Source organism: Zerene cesonia, unplaced genomic scaffold, assembly GCF_012273895.1.
Source record: "Zerene cesonia ecotype Mississippi unplaced genomic scaffold, Zerene_cesonia_1.1 Zces_u002, whole genome shotgun sequence".
NCBI classification, from domain to species: Eukaryota; Metazoa; Arthropoda; class Insecta; order Lepidoptera; family Pieridae; genus Zerene; species Zerene cesonia.
The window spans coordinates 2,978,073-2,999,026 of NW_024045132.1; the positions used below are offsets into that span (position 1 = coordinate 2,978,073).

The 20,954-nt window shown below is 32.9% G+C and overlaps 1 protein-coding gene across 1 annotated transcript in view; it reads right to left on the reverse strand.

Annotated features, from left to right (window-relative positions):
• Nucleotides 1-20,547, reverse strand: part of LOC119838405 (terminal nucleotidyltransferase 5C) — a 151,906-nt gene extending 131,359 nt beyond the window's left edge. The window contains exon 1 of the mRNA XM_038364340.1: nt 20,352-20,547. The gene's annotated coding sequence lies outside the window, so the exon portion shown is untranslated. The remainder of the gene's footprint in view (nt 1-20,351) is intronic.
• Between the last annotated feature and the right edge of the window lie 407 nt (nt 20,548-20,954).

Genomic DNA, 20,954 nt, shown 5'->3' on the forward strand with positions numbered 1-20,954 from the left:
GAACAGTTAGTAGATTACTCATTTCTAGTTTAGGAAAATAACTATGAGAGTAATTATGTAACAATGTAAGATCATATATTTATTATTGACATACTGTCGATGAGAAAAATACACTATCATCGGTTCATTGTCAGAATCACAGCCGGAGGCCTGTTTCCTTTTAACCAATCCCGTTAATCAATCCTTCCCTTATACATAAAACGCGGGTAGCGCCTTCGCAGAGGCATTGCCTCTGGGAATGATCATGGGCTGTGGTGATCGCTTACCATCAGACGGGCCGCCAACTCAGTTGCCTGCTTATAGTATAAAAAATATTGTAAGCGTCCTTTTCCGAATAGAATCACAATTACCGATGGATTGATGATCTCTATGAGATTGTAATAAAATGAAAGCATAGATCTCGAAAATAAATATTATCTAAATAAACACATTGGAACATCAAACGCGGGGAACTACAACGTGTACAAATAAATTTCAAACAACCCAAGCCCTAAAGCATTTAGGCCTAATGTACTGACCTCCAGACTTAGTCTTTATAATAATACATAAACGAATACTCGTTAACACATATGTATTTGTTTAATATGTATTAAACACACGCATGGTATAAAATAATGGAGTCCAGCGTCCACTATATCCCACTTATTAAATGTTATACAAAATATCAACAAGTGATATTTATTCACGCGTTACAACGCAGAGATAAATTATTGTATTTTATGTCAATTATATTTCGTACTTGTTAACATTTTAACACGATTGACGCGTTAATTCTAATTATCACAGTTTACTGTTTGATGAATTCGAATACAATCCTAATATATACGAATTTGTCCTCTCACCATAGATTATTTTAACCAATAATACAATAAGACGATTCTGGGCTATCATCGCGAGTTTTATTTACACTAGCTGTAGCCCGCGGCGACACATGGTGGTACCCGGGTAAAATGGAGCCTATGTGCTAATCCTAACTGTAATCATCTCTGTACCAAAATTCATATAGATACGCTACCTACGCAGATAAGCTATTTTGCGTGAAAGAGAAACAAACATCTATATATTCATCCATCCATATTTCCGAACTTTAGCGTTTATAATATTAGCAGGAATTACACTTGGCGTATGCAGTTTAATGTTCATTCCACGTAAAGTGATATAATATCGATATTTTCGAATAGCAATGTAGGTTTTCTGAACCAATTTCATCGACATAGTGTAATGTAACGCAGTAGTTAATTTTGGACTACCCGGCGTTTTGGTTAATAAACTGCAGCCAGATCCAACATTGACAAATCCTGGTCCTAGGATCGCTATGAAATGGACCACTAAGTGTGCGCTTCAGGATTAATTAAACAACCCTCAATTGGAACCAGAGTGGGGCATTAGTACCCCGTCCATCAAGTTAAGTCCAGCATTGCGTGATGCATACTGTGGTTGATAACCAAATGTCACTTGATGGTTTTGCGGTGCGATAATCGACTCCTCCGATTATTTTGTACGTACATATGTTGTATTACCTGTTCGAGATGAAATTGTAGTTTCATGATTTTTTAATGTCCAAATTATAATAAAAGCGTTATAATTTGAGAAACAACGGTTTTTGGAAACGAAGCTTAAATGCATTAAAATATCACACATGTTATTTTAGAATTTTTGTGCATCATTTTACATCAACGTTTTTTCAATTAGCTTTTAACGGTTTGGGTTTGACCTTTGAAATTAAATATATTCCAATATCAATAAGTAATGAGCTGCTCTTATTGTTTTTATTTGTGTAATTTAACATCGTCTATTGACCTACGAATAGTTTTGAAATCTGAATAGTTAATAAATTAGTTGTGTGAATCAAATGAAGTTATAAATTAAAACATCATATGTATTTCTATTGCATAATATTAACTTTTATCTTCATAAAAATTCATTTTAAGTGCCGTTTACTTGTTACCGTTGCGCGCGCGCATATTGATGCTAATACCGCAGTATAGCCTTGACATTTTTCGTTTCTAGGTATTATCTATTATTTAACAATAATCAATATACCATAGCCAATTTAATACATTACTAACTTGTAATAACATTTTAACATGAACTCGAATTCGAACGATTATTTATTCAACTAGATTTCATTTTGAGATACATTTGGATTTTATTTAATTTTATTTTAATTTTTTACACTAGCGGCAATTTAGCAATTTTTTACACGCTATACATATTATAGCTTGTAATACTCAGGTATCACGTACATTGTCAAATTTGAAAGAATTCTTGAAATCAGTGCAGTAGGTTCTGAGATTATCGCATTCGAACAAACAAACTCTTCAGTTTCATATTAATTTGTTCGATTGTAAATAATTCCAGTTCCAAAGGCAAAATCTACTGAAAAGAATACAACAATATGACGTTAATAAAACTCAAATAAAAATTGAATGTAAGAATCACGAATTCTTGCAAATCCTATCTCCTACTTACCAAAAAAAACAAAATATAAGGTGAAAAAAATTCCAGTGCCGCATAAAGAATTTTACAAAACTACTTATCGCAATATCATAAACGCAAAAAACTGTAACCTTCTGTGACATCTTATTTCCTGATCCTGTGGATATTTACTTTAATCGTAGGAAATAATCACACTAACTTCAGTCTACAAAGTTCAAGGCAATGTACTGTATGTTTAACAAGTATATTCTTAGCTTAAATTATTAATATTGCAACACTGGACTGGATTGAAAATCAGGAATAACCTAAATTTGATATGGTATACCTTACTTAACCGTTATTTAATGTTTAATAATACACGTACATATTTTATAAGTAGAACCAATAGACTTTTGCATTCATTCCATAAACATAGAATAATTCTCATCATTCAGAACCACGCTACACGCGTAAGGGCCAGTCTCACTAAACCCTTAAGGCATTATCAAAATGAAATGCAACACCGACATACCAACTCCGTCCCACCGACCTACATCTCGTACAAAAAAAAAAGTTAACAGATCAATTACATTTAAAACACTCCAATAAATCAAAGTACGCAAGGAAAGCAACTTCCATACACAGACATGTGAGAAAAACTTAGACACACTTATTAACTTTATTAATATGTTTTTAGAGATCAATTCGCATTGCGTTGATAACATGAAGAAATAAGGCATTGGATTAGGAATCTTATTGGTTACGAATTTGAGTAGATTTTGTGTTAAACTGTTAAATCCGTGCATGGACTAGACAGAGCGGACAACCTTGGGACACTCACTTTTGTTGCTAAGGGCGGGTTCAGACGATTGCAAATATTTAGGTAATTCTGTTTTAGACTCGGCATAGAGCAGTATTTCGTGTTTTAAGAGTACGAGCAGATGCTTTAACATCTGGTTAATCGATTTCGCTTTTAAAGGCAAGTGGGCAATTAGCGTTATAGCGTCATTTATATACCGCACCAAATTTTACTAGTTTATTAGATGAATAGCGGGAGTTGAGCTGCTGTAAATATATAATTGTGTTATAGTAGTATCTTGCACGTTCACTATTCGTACCTGATAGGATACTTGGAAAAGATTAATTTAACTAAAAAGCCCCATTGTCTGTATTTGTATGAATGATTAAAAACTGAATTGAATTGATCATATTTAATATGTACCACAAAATATGATGATAAGTAAGTAAGAAAAAAACCACGTTAAAGGCTCCGTTATATGCTCTAAACTCTAGTAGAAGATAATGGTCTTTCCCACACAGGAGAGTACGTCACAACAATGGAAATTACTAAATAAGCTAGTGATCATTTGTTGGTGATGATGACAGTGATGCGATGGTAAGAATCATCAATCAATAATACTTTAGTATTATTCATTTAATATGAGAACCGCCCCAAATAAAACGAAACCGCTAGCCAATAATTTGCCCATAAATCAATTAGTAATCTAACAGTCGCACATGCAGGCAAACCTTAACGAACCTATTAAAATTCGACATCGGCACTTATTTCTTGTGCAATAAAGTCTGTAATTGAATGTCAGTAAAGGCTATCTAGGACACTGATTGTTGACATTTCAAAAACTAATAGTTTTATTTTTCTGCACTCGGCAACGGTTATGCATGATAACTTTTATGAGTTTTGAATTGATGAATGCAAATTATTTAAACGGGTATCGCTCGCTAACTCATAACGCATAACTCGCTGATAATCGAAAAATTCCATTCATACAGAGTTTATTCATAAACAAAAATCCTATTATAACTCTTTAGGTGCTTGATATTTTCCCATATATTTTACTTTGTAAATATTGTACAATATAGTCATATTTTGCTTACAATAGATGTTATTGAGATTGAAAAGAATGTTTTACACATTATCATCATCCTATTATCATTAACATCCTTAATGTCAATATATACTGCTTGACCGATTCTATGTATATAAAGGTAAGAAGAAGGTTTATAATGTCATAGCGGGCAAATGAGCTGGTGATTCTTCTAATGCTAAGCGATCACCACCGCTTAAGAATATTCGCAGAGGTATTGCCTCTGCGGGGATGTGGTATCTCCCTGTAGCAGTACCGGGGTAGATTAGGGCCGAAGCGTACTCGACTTCAAAATACGTTCGTTTACTTGGTATCAATAATGACGCTAAGAAAGTTTGATAGTTAATATAATAAATACCCAAAAAATATGAGCATGTTACAGCCATTACTAAACCTTCATCAAATTAATGTAGAAATATACTGATAAATGCGTAAATAATATGTTTCCCATATTCTTTACGCTTAAACAACTAATAAATTTGGATGAATTTTGGTACGGGGACAGTATGACACTCGAGAGAGGATTTTTTTATCCCGGAAATCCCACAAGAACGGAAATTATGAGAGTAAAACCCCGGGACAATCTTTTTAAATATAATTAAAGAAGGTACTAATGTATAAAACAGAACTTATTGTTTTTTTTCCCTAGAAAACTCGAAAATCCTGTTATTTGGTCGGGTTTTGAAATGACTTGGTTAGTACTGATAGTGGAGAAACTAGTAGATGAAGCGTAAAATCCTTAATTGTACGCAAATCGTATCAACCCTATGAACTAAAATTAAATTAAAAACCATTGTTACATAAACCAACATTCTTCGAAACAGAAACAAATAATGTACAGGTATATACAATTCTGCAGAACAGTAAACGCAGCAATCAGTCACTAAAGACTTTCCTAAATATTAGTGGGTTTGTATATACATATATAGTAGAAATGCTTTCATTATGATACATACAATCGATTTTACCTTCTTCCCGGTCTTAGTTCTATACCTAATTCGATATATAACAACCGAGTTGGACTGTCGGTACTAAGTCACAAAATCAAAATAAATAGAGAAACCTAAAAAAATACGTTAAAATTATAGGAATCAACTAAATTGTCTCCACTCTTAACGTATACGAAAAGAAATTGATTTCATCTTAGCGATCCTAATCAGAATAATGAAATGAAACTCATGAAATTATTGTATTTTTACTGATCCTTAAATAAGTGTACACAGTTTGAATTGAATCTTACTGTTCCAATTGGGTCAAGGTAAAGTCTAAGGAGTCGGTTATATACGAACATGCAAAGATACATGTAATAAAAGTGAGAAAAAGTGAAAATTCAACACTCACTAATTTAGCAACAATCAAACGAAACCCTAAAAGAATCTCACGTCACACTCATATAATATTTTTAGTCGTTTAACATAGGCTGTAGTACAACTCGCATTACGTAGTGTGTTACGTACGCTGCAAAGTCGTCGAAGATATTCTAAAACCGTCAACAAATCCCCGCAAATTGGATTTATTAACGGTAAAGAATTTAAAGATGCGTCAGAGGCTCTTACTCCATCTATGAATACTAATTTTATACTCTACAATTTTTATTAAATCGATGTCGCTAATGTTAGACTTGGAGCAAATTTGGAAAACCTTTTCGTCCATTATATTTAATACAAGATATTAAAACGCATTTATTACGTTTTCGGTGAGTAAAACCAAAAGATTTATGCAATCGTGAAAAGTTGAGTATCGATGCTAAATATTCGTATGAATAAGGAACATAGCAGCCGGCATAATTATGTTGCATTCATTCGTGAATTTAATATATTTATCTTCTGCTTTGTAAATAATACATAAACTTGCTCATTGATCAACGAGTTAAATTTTCAATGTGACGTTTATTAATTACATTAACAACGAATGCATCGACGCCATTTCTTGTGAACTTTTGATATTTGATCGTGATAACTAAAATTACAATTAAATGAAATGTGATTTTTTCATATGCTTAAAATAAAATCATGGGCATGTAAAAACAAATTAACAAAAAGTCGTAGAAATATTTTACCAAGCTCATTTACACACACTTATTAATTTTACGCACATTATTTATGAGCGCTTAAAAATCGTTGACTTGTGTAAAAATATGTCTTTAATTGGCGTAATACTTTTACTTATAGGGCCACTTATCGCAAATAAGCGTTAAGTTATAATTCAAGGCAACCCGAATACATGGTAAATAGTTTGAGTGCATAATGCAGATAACACGACTGTTACAGCAAAAAACTCAATCCAATCACATTTTATTAAAAATTTATGAGATACCTACTAGCTGTTCACCTAAGGTTTTCTCGCGTAGTCAAAGAAAATTCTCATGGAAACTATATTGCTCTCTAGCCTCCTAAGTCCTATCTGTAGTCACATAAATAATACTATAAATAGACTCCGCCATCCAAACCCCCTTGAAGACTGGCTTGAAATAGCAGCATGCTACTTTACTTTATGCTGTTTCTTTCAGAGAGCCGGAGATCCGTATCCTGTTCCTCTTATTCCCGAGACCAATCCTTTAACCCTTTAAGAGCGGGCAACGCATTTGCAGCGGCCCTACGTCTGCAAATGGTCATGGGCGGTGGTGATCGCTTTCCATGGGACTAACTAATATGGTGGTCAATTTAATTTCTTGTTAGTACATTGGTCTAACTGTGCAGTTATACCAAATGGCATACAAACATCCCAACATCACAATATGCCAAACAAACATCCCACCATCTTTAACATTCATTCATCAATTTATTAACAGCAAGCACCTCAAGGTCGTGCAGTAATTAAAAACACTCTTACTTTGCAAAATATAAAATTAGTATTACACATTGAGTAATTATGCCGACTATTACAAAATAGCAATAATCTTACCGTTCACTTCGAAACATAACTGATCCATTGAACTTTGAAAAGCTCTAGTGAATGTGGTCGCAACAAAAAGCAGCAGGCGTTGCGTCACTGGCCAGTGAAAGTGACTCTAACTCGGCCAACAAACTTAGGGCATTTCGTTGGAACATTTAAAAAAACATACATTTTCTTGGTAACAAAATCTCAGAATACTGCCGAGACAATAGTCCTAAGTTGGAATGCTAACAGTTGCGTAATTCTGAAATTTGAATGAGAGGCATGCAGTAAGACAATTTGCTACGATATTGTGTAAGACAAATGATAAAAGCTCTAACTGTTTGGATGACACGGAGTCTGATAGTGCGTTCTCGGAAAAAAACCTAAAAGTCATTTCATTACACAGAAACACTGCACATATCGGAGACACGTACGCACACATACGCGCGATCAATTGCCCTAAAACATGGCAAAATAGCCCAGATACTGCCGCCCACATATGATAGACGATGTGATCGGTAACACGTATCTCTATAATCACGATAAATATTAGCCTTTCCAGCACCTACGCAAAACTAAATGATTGGAAACGAGGGAGCTTTGTATTTTGCTCGAATTTGAGGTTAGATTGTGTTTTATCGGTTTTATAGAATCTGGAAATTGGAGCACGCCTTGTTAGGCTTCTTTGAGAAAATGTTGCTACGAGGAACGAACCTATTGAAGAAATTTGTTTGAGCCGCAGCATTTGAATTATTTGATTAGCTTTCAAACTTGTACTTAAAGTTTTTTATTAGTGTTGAAGAGATGTCAATTATTCTAGTAAATGTAATAAAATCAATGTGGGTAAATGAATACGGCTTGAATATTTTGAAAAATCAATAATGCGTAGTATTCTAATTTAATATTTTAAAAAATATTAAAGTAACCTTGCATATTTTAGCTAAGTTATTTATATTACATATGCTTTCATATATTACACAAAAAATATTCACCACGGGTGAATGAAATTCTTTCTAAATAAGCCCTAAAATATTAATATATAAAATCTTCAGTTGAATAAAATTCATTAAATTCGACTATTCTACTATTACTACTTCCAACAAAACGCGATCAACAAAGAAGAAGCCAAACCTTATCTTTATAAGATTACATAAATTTACCTATAAACATACTTGCTTTATTAATTAACGAATTGTTATTTAATTTTCCAAAGGTATTCAGAAAGGTCGGATTATTTATGGCAGAGTCAATAAATAAATCCGTGATGCAGCAAAACAAAACGAGAGTGAATATTTTGGAACCGGTTTAGTGGCAAGTGTGAAGTCTCCACGAAGCGTAATTACATCATATCTCGCCAGAGTAATAACAAATTACTATAACAGGTTCCTATGATGTCATAATAAACATAAACATACATCATTATGAACGCACAAAACTCCCATAACAGGATTCTTCATCCCAGAATAATCAAAAGTCAATTCAAAAACTAAATTACTTTGACGTGTATTCTTTTTACACGATAAAAACTTAATAAGAGAATCGATTTGTCATCATATGACCATATTATGGAACATATTACATAAGAGGCAAAAAAATCTGTTAAAATTAATCCACGTTCAGATTTAATGCTCCAACGTTTTATGCCGTCTTTCAAAATGTAACTCTCATACATATAAACCTCATCCCATAATTATAATCCTGAAAACTGTTACGATCAGTTCTATTAAAGACAAATGAAAGAACTACCATATAAAGAAAAAATAATCATCTGGTAACGACTAAACTAAATAAACCATTTAGCAATCAAAGCTTGCTAATAAAAATCGTAAAAGTACACGGCCTTAGATATCTAAAAAAGTTATCAAACCACACCTAAATTGTCAAGTTTTTATAAGCAATGTGTAGAGAAAAGGCGAACAGCCTTGGCATTCCGAACGCTTTATCAATCCGCTGCATTTAGGTCTCACGACTGGACCTAGAATAATGAACTGTTATCAACGTTGATAAAAATGTACATTTTATCGATCTACATAATCTGGTTTAACCAATGACACTAACCACTTACTGAACAAGGTCGAAACTCTTGAAGGCTTTATGAAAATGTTTATCGCAAAACAAAATGGTATAACTTCATGATGAAGCAATAAGCACAATCCGTATGTATTCACTCAAACACTCTTACTTTGCGAATAATTGTTCAAACTAAAGAGGAGTAAATTTTAGAGGTTAAAACCTCAACAAGAAAATTCCGATCACCAAACGAACAAAATATAGGCACGTCTTAGAATTCCAGATGTTTTATTTTATCAACAGATAAAATACATATTCAAATACCTAAAATGTAAATCAGAAAATTTTCACATACAAAGGATAACATTATACAATTAGGTCAATCCGAAACTGGGTCCATTTAGTACATCAAACCCACGCATCTACGATTTTGACGTAGAAAGATAGGCAAATATTTCCCTCAGATGTAGGATAAGAGCGAACACTAAAAACTTAAAATCAATTTACTCCTAGAACTCCTTTTAAAATCGAAGTCGTACGGAATTTTATTTTCTAGATATGTTTTTAATGCGTATACCTAAAACTCGTTTTCAATTATCTCATTTATCCTCTCATTTATTGGCATTATAGAAATACTATTTTGATAAACGGCCGAAGGAAAAAGCTCTATAGTAGATCTACCATTAATCCAATTTTCAATCCAGTAAGAAAAAGGAATCCTAGTATCCATTGTCCTTTCCTATCTAATTATATCCCAGTAATTGCGATGACAGAAATAGGTCAGATTACACATAAGGCAGTGAAGCGAGAACTTTCATTATTCCTCAAGTTGAGTCAGGTCATTTCAACGGAAAATATATCCGTTACTATGCAAATGTTTCACATACATATAGCATTATTTATAGTTCTTACTTTATCTTAATTGGTGGCGCGGATAAAACTCATTTTGTAATGGCTTACACATTCCATTGTCGGGATAAGCGATTATATAGCTTCGTTTTTTTTATTGTTTAAAAAATAATTGATGCTTATAATCGCAATTCTATTTTGAACGTAGTGTGGGTAGTTGTATTAACATAACATCAAATGCAACTTTTATATGCCGAATTGTAATGAAACACTTGCTCATCACTCCGACTGGTTACATAACCTCACAAAGTTGTAACATTAACAGGAAAAATACGAAGAATAGCATACAGGTTCTTGTTGCAAAAATACTTGACTTAAATGATCCTCACATTTGGTTTACAAAAGCAAGTTACGAAATATTCTAACGTATGATTTGGAATCATCTCAATGTCCATAAAAGGCTTTTACATTGCATAACAATTTCGATACACAATTAAGAATTACCTAAAGGATTTCCGGTGAACGGTCCGAATGTATCTCAGCGAATCTTCGTTACGTAATCTACATTATTATGAGAATAGTGTACTGGTTTGTAGAACGTTTCTGTACACTCTGTTCACAGTGACCGATGAAAATGCGACGTATTTTGGAATTCAAAATGCGTCTAGTCTTTGCGTCCTTAATGATCGAAAATTTAAAGAGTAGTTCTCCCTATCTAGACAACTTTTTGTTCAATTTATGTGTCTCCATTTATGATAAAACATATATTATTCAACCGACGTAAGAAAAACGAGATTCTTAATTTTACTATGCCTTTGTTACTATAACTCCGTGGGTTTTCAACCGTTTGACGTGATTCACTTTGCGTTTGATAGGAATTTGTTAGAAATTGTTGCTGCCTTCCGCCTATAGGGACGGCAGTGTCCTTTTCAGTAGAAAAAACATATTAATTCTGTTACGAAACATTAAACTAATAACAAATTAATTAAATGATTGAATTGCCATATAAACCAGAAAAAGACATAAAACGCGATAAAATTACGTTTAAAATAATAATTTAACTCGTGTGCGAAAGGATACATCGTTTAACTTCAAGTTCAGATAGACGACACTGTAGATACCTACATATAATTCCCCTGTAATTTAACAAGAAGCATATAGTTCAAGTAAATTATCATTACAAGGCATTAGCGCGTACCAACGTCACGCTGCTTTGATGTTCTAGCATTTGTCGCATTTGCTGACACGGATTCTGTCTGATTTCCAAGCGTAATAAAATTATTATTAGAAAAAAATCCACTGCTACAAATGACCTGAAAGAGGAATGTATATTAAAACTAGTGCAACTTAATACTATTGAATTGTTGTTTTGTTGATAACGAAGTATTGTTTTTTCCGTAGAAATAATTTTATTTACGATTTTCTTTAGTAATTTTTTTTTTGCGATGTCTTTTGATATTTGAAAGATGTAGACAAACAAAGCATTACCTATGTGGACCTTTTTGTCAATATAAAATTGTGTTATATAGGAACTTTTGTTATTACAAAGTAAATGGTACCTATGCTCGAATTAACCCTTCCACGATGAACCAATTGTCCACCTTAAAATCAAATTTCATAACTAATAAAGGGGTTAACAGTAGCAGTCATATATTTAAATTTGTTTGCGATTATGAGCCACCAAGTGTCTTACTACTAGTCTTACACATTCACATATCTTATATATATACAAACATATAATCACACATAGATCACAGTTATGTCATATATATTATCAAATGAAGTATGAAGAACTATGTCAAATAACAATTGTTTATAATTCGTTATGATGTACGTCATATTAAAAAAACTGCTTATACAGGTATTTTTATTAATATCCGATTTCACAATACGAACGTCTGATTGCAAAAGAAGTAGTTAGTATGGTAACATCCTAAGTTTTCTATTAGGCTGCCAAACACGCGCCCCTGATGACATTTTGATTAAAACGCCGCTGTTTTCCTGTATTGCTTACGATTTTCTCTACAATGCGTAAAGGTTACGCCTCTGACATTTGCCTTTGTTCATTTCAATCATCCGATCCCACAATCTCTTCAACTATCAATATGTTTGAGTAATTGTTTAGAAATAGTCTTCAGTCTATGATTTGTACGTTTTATTAACTGATCTTGTGTAAGTAATATGCGCATAACACTGTATCACAATTTCCAGTCTGTGCAGATTGCGTGATTTGCAGACGTATTTGCATAGATTGCTCGTTTGCAACCATTTCTGCGTACTTCATGTATATCAAAATACACTGCACTAGCCGCAATGTAATCCGAACCGCTGTCTGTACATTCGAAAACCAGATCTTGGTAGTTCTTCTTTACATCATCACACGTTTTTTTTTCAATGTTTTTTCTTTCGTCCTGTTCGTACGTTTAGATAGGTGTGTTTTAGTAATTGGTTAATTTGCTATAATATACTTTTGCTACTCTGATATTATTAATCATATATTAATATAAATATAAACATGTCATACTGAACTGACTTAGCCTTCTATGTTAACCTTCGGGATATCAATAAGTCAAAAACTTTAATAATAATAAAATATATAAGTATATGTTTTCTAGAGTATTCGAGAGACATTTATACGATTAATGTTATTTCCCTTAGCTGATTTGTGATTTACTTCAATTATAAGGAAATACATAATATTGAAATTACTTCCTATTGATCACCTAGAACTCTGACCTTTATTTATATAATACAAATAACAAATAATCCCAGTAATCTTGAAGGTAGTTAACAAACATTAAATAATGGTACATATATCGAAAGTCGCATACACGCAAACTTCGCTTGCATATCTACATAAATCAAAATAGTTTCTGTTAGTTCATGTGTGAACACGACCATGCGCGATTATTGCTTGTCTTTCCTTCGAATACTTTATGATCGCTTTATTATTTTAACTAATCTCTGAAAAATGTACTTAAACATTTATAAAATAAAGCATCTTTCTATTTTAATATTTATAAAACGTTTTGTGAAGATTTTTACGCGTAAGCCTGTAATTAAGAATTATCCTTTTTCTTTTCTTAATAAATAAATACCTATACCTATACAATACCTACATAATATAGCATGAGATAGATGAAAGCAGCTATAAAAAACATCCCGGGTCTGATATCCTACTAATCCTATTATCCTACTTCCTACTAATATTATAAATGCGAAAGTTTGTAAGGATGTGTGTGTGTTTGTTGCTCTTTCACACAAAAAGGCTTTTTATCCCGATATTCTTACGGGATACGGACTTACGCGGGTGAAACCGCGGGGCGCAGGTAGTCTTTTATAAACATTCTTCATGCAATAATTTAAATCGATTTCAAATTTCTACGTGTAAGACAAACACACGAACATTAAAATCATTACAAAGCCTAGTAAACAATTGTTTTATTTGAAATGAAAATAATCGCTTAGCTAAGTCATTTGAGTTTCCCACTTCCCTCAAATTAATATTTAGAAACTGCTTTAACTACATTAATGTTCAGATCAATTATTAGAGAACTTCGAACGTTTATGGAATTACTCGTGGATTATTTTGATACTACTTTTTTGTAATAAATTTTCGTTAATTGTGTCTTCCATCGAATATTTTATCAACCAACTATCATTATGAAGTTTCAACCACGACCAAATAGGAAAGCAACGTCCAAATTCGATTCACTTCTAAAAATAAACGATAAAATACATTACTTAATAATGCGGCGGTTACAATGCAATCACTTATTACATTAAAAGCATTCAAATAATAGAAAATGCTTTTATGACACAAATAAAGATCTCAAGTTACGTAATTTGATTATTGCTTTTTGACGATTTCTTTTTTTTTACAAAAACAATATCATCTGATCATATTGAAGAAATCAGACAATAAAGTTTTGTCATTGCTTCGATTGTGAAAATGACACAAAAACGACCCCCCTACGGCACATATCTGTAGCCATAAAACAGATTTTATGGGTATGGCAGCTTTCATCTGATTTACAATCTTTTTGATTTTTTTTAATTTCCCGTTTTTTATGATTAGTTAGTTACAGCTTTATCAAGTAGAGCATGATTTATTTGTTATTTTAATCCCGAGTCACCGGGGCCAAGCCGACACAAGGGGTTCGTTTACAATATTTGCATATAACCGTTACCTATTTTGTAACAAAAGTCTACAATTATCGAGCATTGACAGTGAACAATATTGTTAACAGAATAAATATTGCTTGTATTATACGATAAGTAAATACCAGCATACTGGATACGAATGTACCCAAGATCAGGATCTTAGCGGATGCTTCTAATTATACGAGTATATTCTTCTATCAACGCAAACCGTGACGCATCTTAAAAAATGTGAAAAAAATGAAAAAAATAGCACCGCCACTTCCAAGGTTAGTTGCAACATTATCATTGTCGCTCTTACTTCTGATCTTAGTAAAATGATTGTTGCATCAGCCCAGCGGGGATGTTTCGCCAGCAACATTGCACGTAAGATTTAACATTTTTTATTTATGCTTTATTTTTATCTACCATTTCCCCCGAACGGTCGTGATCAAAAGGAATTTCCCATGATGTTTCATCCTGGTAAAAGCCTCTATCACTTTCTAGCCTCCTATGCATCTTCATACCCAAAAAACATACCATAAATGCCCATTGAGTCATAAAAAATCAAACAAACAAGCACAATACCGCATTTCTAATATTAGTAAAGATATTATACATAGTACAGAAATAACAAAATGTCAAAAAAATTGTATAAACAATTTAAATTCTTGGAACATATCAAAGATACCTTCTACGCTAAATCCAATGCCATTTCCATGCCATTCCTAGGAACATAACAAAGAGACGTTTATGACTTTCAATACCATCTATATATTTTATAAAACATGCGGTGATGGAGCGTGGACAAAAGCTGCTAAAACAATAACATAACCAACAATGTACATATAAGGAAAAATCGACTCAGCTACTGTTTATTTACCTTATTTTAACTACAAATTTGAATAAGATTTTTAACTGTGAAATACATGAAAAATAATAAATAAAATGAAATACATACAATTTTATTTTTTTTAACTACAATTTTAGCACTACAATTGATATGTGCAACATAGATTGTACAATTTATTTACCAATCAGCCAAAAGCAGAACTTAGCTAACACAGTTTTTAAAAGAGACTATTAAAATGTCAAAAGTAACCGCAATGAGGATATAGAAATTATATTCTTATAGGAACCTCCTACTCAAATAGCTTTCGTATCCCACTAGCTATTAAACCTAAAACGCAACATAATTATAATAAACTAGCTGCGCCCCGCGGTTTCGTCCGCGTAAGTCCGTATCCCGTAGGAGTATCGGGATAAAAAGTTGCCTACATGTTATTCCATTTGTCCAGCTGTCTATGTACCAAATTTCATTGCAATCGGTTGAGTAGTTTTTGCGTGAAAGAGCAACAAACACACACACATCCTAACAAACTTTCGCATTTATAATATTAGTAGGATTAGTAGGATAAGCTAACGTGTCCGTGTGTTTGTTTTATACAAAAATAACCACTACGATTTGGGTATTGGATACATACCTATACTTTGCATTGTTTTATTCTTAACTAAATAAATGTTGATTACTCATTCAGTGGTCAGCAAATTAACCAACCCACGCAAAACAATCTCACACTTGAAATATATATGCCTAATTCAATATATGTAAACAAAGCTATTTCAAAAAGAAGCATTTCGTATAGTCAATCTTAATTGAACTATGCATATCAACAACAACATAGCACCTACATTTTTAATTTTATTTTTTTTATTTTTAGTGGAAAAATTGTGCATACATACATGCTTACAGCCCCCGGGGATAACATGACACCCCACTGTGTTCCGTCGCGTCACACAATCTTGTGTAAAATACATACAGACGAACATAGAAACTCATTTCGTTTAGCAAGCCGCTTAAAAACAGCTTATTAACATACATATACCTAAAAAATAAAAAAACTAATTTACACTCAGTCCAATCATATGGTGTTTATGTCCATCGTTTTTTATTCAATATACCCAATTAAGTGAGGTAACAGAACATTCTTACTTAAAAAAAGCAAAAAGACTCAATTTATCGGCTTTTAACTGCTCATTATAATCAGTAACATATTCGGTAGCGTTAAATCATGAAGCACTCATTACTATCGTCAAATATAACGTGTGGTCCCCAAGAGAGAAATGTAAAACCATATGAAATTATACCCGGAGAGCGATATAAGTTATCCGTTTTTTAAATAAATGCCCCTTTCAAAGCTTTTACAATGTCCATATGCACAGACTATAAATCACGTATTTCTTTGCAAACTCATTTATTTAATACGACTGCCCGAGATTTCAATATACTGGAAATCGCAAACAAAAGTACCGTAAATCTAAATGCTAGATTATTATATCCCAAGTATTTCCTTCTTTGCCTATTTAACGCCAATATTCATATATACTTAATAAATATCGCCAATCACCCAAAATAATATTTAAAAATAAGGGGCAATCTACATGTTCTACCAATTACTCCTGTGCACATATATTAAAATAAACTAATAACTTACTTAAATAACATATACAAGAACCTAAAAAAATTATCATACTAGCATCTGCCCGCGGCTTCGCTCGAGTTCCAATGGTACGTCTAAACTATTCACCGGAAGATACATAACTTTTTTTAAATCAGCCAGGCATTTTAGGAGCAGAACACATGCACGAAAGAAATATGTATGTTAAGATTGTTTTATTGATTTGGTTTATCACATAGCCGCTAGAGGCGCTAGTGTCTTACGAACGCAGTCACTAACGAGACCACGCGAAAAACAGCACGCTTGAGGGTCGGAGAAGCAAACATAACAAGCACCCAATAGTTTATTAACACACATGAGGTTTGATACATAATAATATAACTAATAACGGCTACATATAACCGTTATAAATAACGGCTAGTGTCTCGTAGGGTTGCCAACGTATCGTACTATATTTTCATCCAATTGTACAATACGTTATAGAAAAGATACTTTTAACAAAAAACTGATCCTTCAACATGAAGCCTTCCAATTGTCAAAACTAAATCAATAACAAATTACAGAACTAAACACATTTAAATATGTAGTACCAAACGGTAGGCACCGGCTTTAAACGAAAAATAAAGCATAAATATCGGTTCATCCACCCGAAAAGTTCTGGGGTAACAAAGCAAGAAATATTCAGTCGAATTGACAACCTCCTCCTTTTTCGAAGTAGGTTGAAAATAATATTATACAAATAACACTATGTTTTCTTCGGTAACTTTTTCGGCCTTTTATACCGGCAATTTCCACTTTTACTGAAAGGATTTGCTTTCCGTAGATGATTATAAAACGGAGAAAATAGGGTCTGTACCTAATAACCTAATAAATATATTAATTTTATAAAAAATACGATTTTCAAAAATTTTAATACTGATCTAAATCCATCAGATCTGTAACAGTTTTTAAAATTAGAGTCTGTTTTGTTTAATAAGCTCATCGTAATAATTGCCATAAATAAATGTGTACTTCAAATAAAATACGGCAAGTGGCAACCATAGTCTAACAATACATTTAAATCTGTAAAGGGCTTCTGTATATTGAATGTGTCTTTGTAATGTAAGCCTTCCAAATGACCAAGTACGTTCTTTCAACTACCAGGGAATGTAATATATGTAATAATATATGAAATGTCAGAAAGTGAAGTTATATTTTAATTATACGCAATTTCTTCTAAAGCAGAGGAGAGATTTCTGCATGCCCCAGCCGGGTAGTAGGGTAGTTATTAATCGTAATTAAAATAATATAAATTAACCAGTGGACCAAACTGCACATGTGCAAATTTTATTTAATTCGGTTGAATAGTTCAGAAGTCCGTCGAGGACAAACAACGTGACACGTAATTTATATATATTAAGATTATAAAGAGGTGAAGTTTTTAGTTTATATATAATTTTATTAAGTTTGTAAGTTTGTAACCTTGTAGGGGTGAGTCTCAGGGTAGCTCTGGACCTACTGACCCGATTTACAAATTATTTTACTGATAGAAAGCCACGCCATCTGAGAGTGTCATAAGGCTTTGTTTTATTATGTTTTATTATCTGGTTAGCCCGGGCGAAGTCGGGGCGAACGGCTAGTATCTCAATATTATTTTGGCTTATTCAGTAAATCTAAAGAAAGACAGGTATTTTTATATCTCGATCCATTTTTATGAATACGCATTAAACTTGAATATAACCACGATAACGATTAAAATACATTCATTAATATATTCATAGCGTATCATTTTATTGTAACGGACATAAAGTTTATTAACATAACCTCTGATTTTTACTATAAATAGCAGCTAATCATTTATGATAACATGTAAATAAACCTCTTACCTACAATTTTCTTTAATTGCTCTATTATCAGCTTTATTCAGCTTTGAAAATAACCGGATGTCGTAGCTAGTATTATAATATCAGGTTTTACTCGAAGATATACTGCGATGTTAAAAGACTTGCTTCATCTATAATAACTATTTAACAATTCAATCAAAACACTATCACTATGAATGAATTGTTTTGGATTTTTCTGATGTTTTGGCATCTATGATAGTCATAATATTTTAAATTCGTATGTATAATGTAGGTACTTGTTTTAACAAGATCTCCCATTATGAAAACTAGCGATTTACATATTCTAGAATGTTCTCAAATGTTCGCCAGAATAATTAAAATATTTCACGCTTGAAGTTAGGTAAAAGCCTCCACAAATATCTTCAAATACATTTAATAAAATTTTGTACGATAACCAAATCGCCTACAATATATTATAACTGCGACGGAATTGTATTGAAATAAATTTATCTTCAATAGAAATATTTCATAAATTGTTGCGCTCTGAAGGGTGAAACTCCATTGTATGCTTTTGTCATCTTGACAGTCGCATTTCTTGTACATTTGAATATAATTGTTTGTTATTACATCATTATACGAGACATTTATAAGCGTTTAGACAATTCTTATTATTTAGATGAAAAAAAAACGTAAAATTATGAAAGGCTATTATTCATAGCCTTTCATAATTTTACGTTTTTTTTCTCTGAACAGTATCGTCGTTAAGTTATTTTCTTGAGAAAATAGCCCATTGAATAGGGGCTTTAACTTTTTTCTCCCTTATTTAAAAAAGCTAAAGGACTGATCGTAATTTACAACGCACCTATTTATAAAGTTACCTTCTGAAAAACGACGAAGGTTCTCTATTCGTAGGGCAGGTACCTATTTTTCCCCTTCTTACCCTTAAGTACGAAAAGTACTTTTTAATCTTATAAAACCAAAGGTAATCTAAGACTAGGCAAATCATAAAATGGGTGTGATAACATTTTTTTAAACGTAATATTGAACATATATGTAGGTAGTACGCTCTATATCCTTAAAAAGGTTACGGCTAAGTTAGGAATAAGGATAAAGCACTTTGACAACCCACTCAGAAAAATTTCGTGGGTGGCTTCGTGCAAAGCCGCAGAAACTAGATAAGTTTAATAATAATGCTAATAACTTTAATCATAAGGGTCTATGTATCATAGTAGGGAACAAATGGAAGATAAAAATGTAGTTCAGAAGGGGAAATACGTCGCCAATAAACTGTTGTTTGGCAAATTGTTGTATTGTATGCATTCCAATATTTTTTTAACAAATGAGCAGGTTGGTATATTATGTTAAACATTGATTTACCTATTAACCTACTTTTAATCAACGACAGCTCGCGTTGAATGCTAAAAATCCACAAAATATGTCATTGCAATTGAAAATATACTCGTGTCTTTATCTATTACGCTATTTTATGTTAGACTATAAAAAATAACTGCTCGCTCATTCTTTCAATTATTGTTAATTTTAACGATTCGATTGGTCACAAACATGTATGAGGTGTTTCGTTATAAATGCGAATAAAATTGTAACGCAACGGAACGCTAAAGAAAGCATTGGAAAGTTGATTTTACGTGCATCTCGAATAGAAAACTGAGCGAGATGAGTCGTGACGCTTCGGTGTAAAACATCAAAGGGTTGCGCGACCGAATCAACAAGTGTAGTCTTACGCCGTGCATTACGCCGTTCTCTGTACCAAACAAAGCAACTAGTGGAATTCTAAGACGAAGGCAGCGATCGTGAAAACTGGGCCGGACATGTGAGCCGCGGCCGTGACCACATTACAATCACTTTTCAATTAATAAAGAAGCAAGCACCTGCAGAATGCAACTGTCACTCTTGAGCGTTCAACGCCGGCGACGCTCCGATCTCACTTGGCTGCACTTGTCCAACGTGACAACTATGTTTACGTGTTAGCGATGACACAGGCACAGGTGTACCGGTCGCGAGCCGTGACGTAGAGACACGTGCGTTCTGCGCGACGGATGGCGCGCGACTGACGCGGCAGCGGTACAAACTGCTTTACAGGCGCGACGTAGTCAACAATCGCAATTCGCAACTTGAAATACCTACGTAACGTAACTTAACTCCACAATATTATAGTTTCGTAATAGTATTACTCGATTAATGCACCGTTCTCGTCTAATCGTTGTCACGACTCGGGTGGGGTCCTTGGGATTCGATTTGATCCTTTGAAACGTAAATGCCTACGGACTACGGCACGGACAAGTTATCAGGAGTCACGGAGTATACTAACAATTACGATTTACCTGTTCTGTTATCAAAAATTGAAAGCTGCCCGAATGCTTAATTTTTTTTAACCAAAGCAATCAATAAAAAAAAGTACAAGTTATAACAACAATATTTAAGTACTGCTCCCTATCAAATTACTTTTTCCCTTTAACTTTCTTCTAAAATCT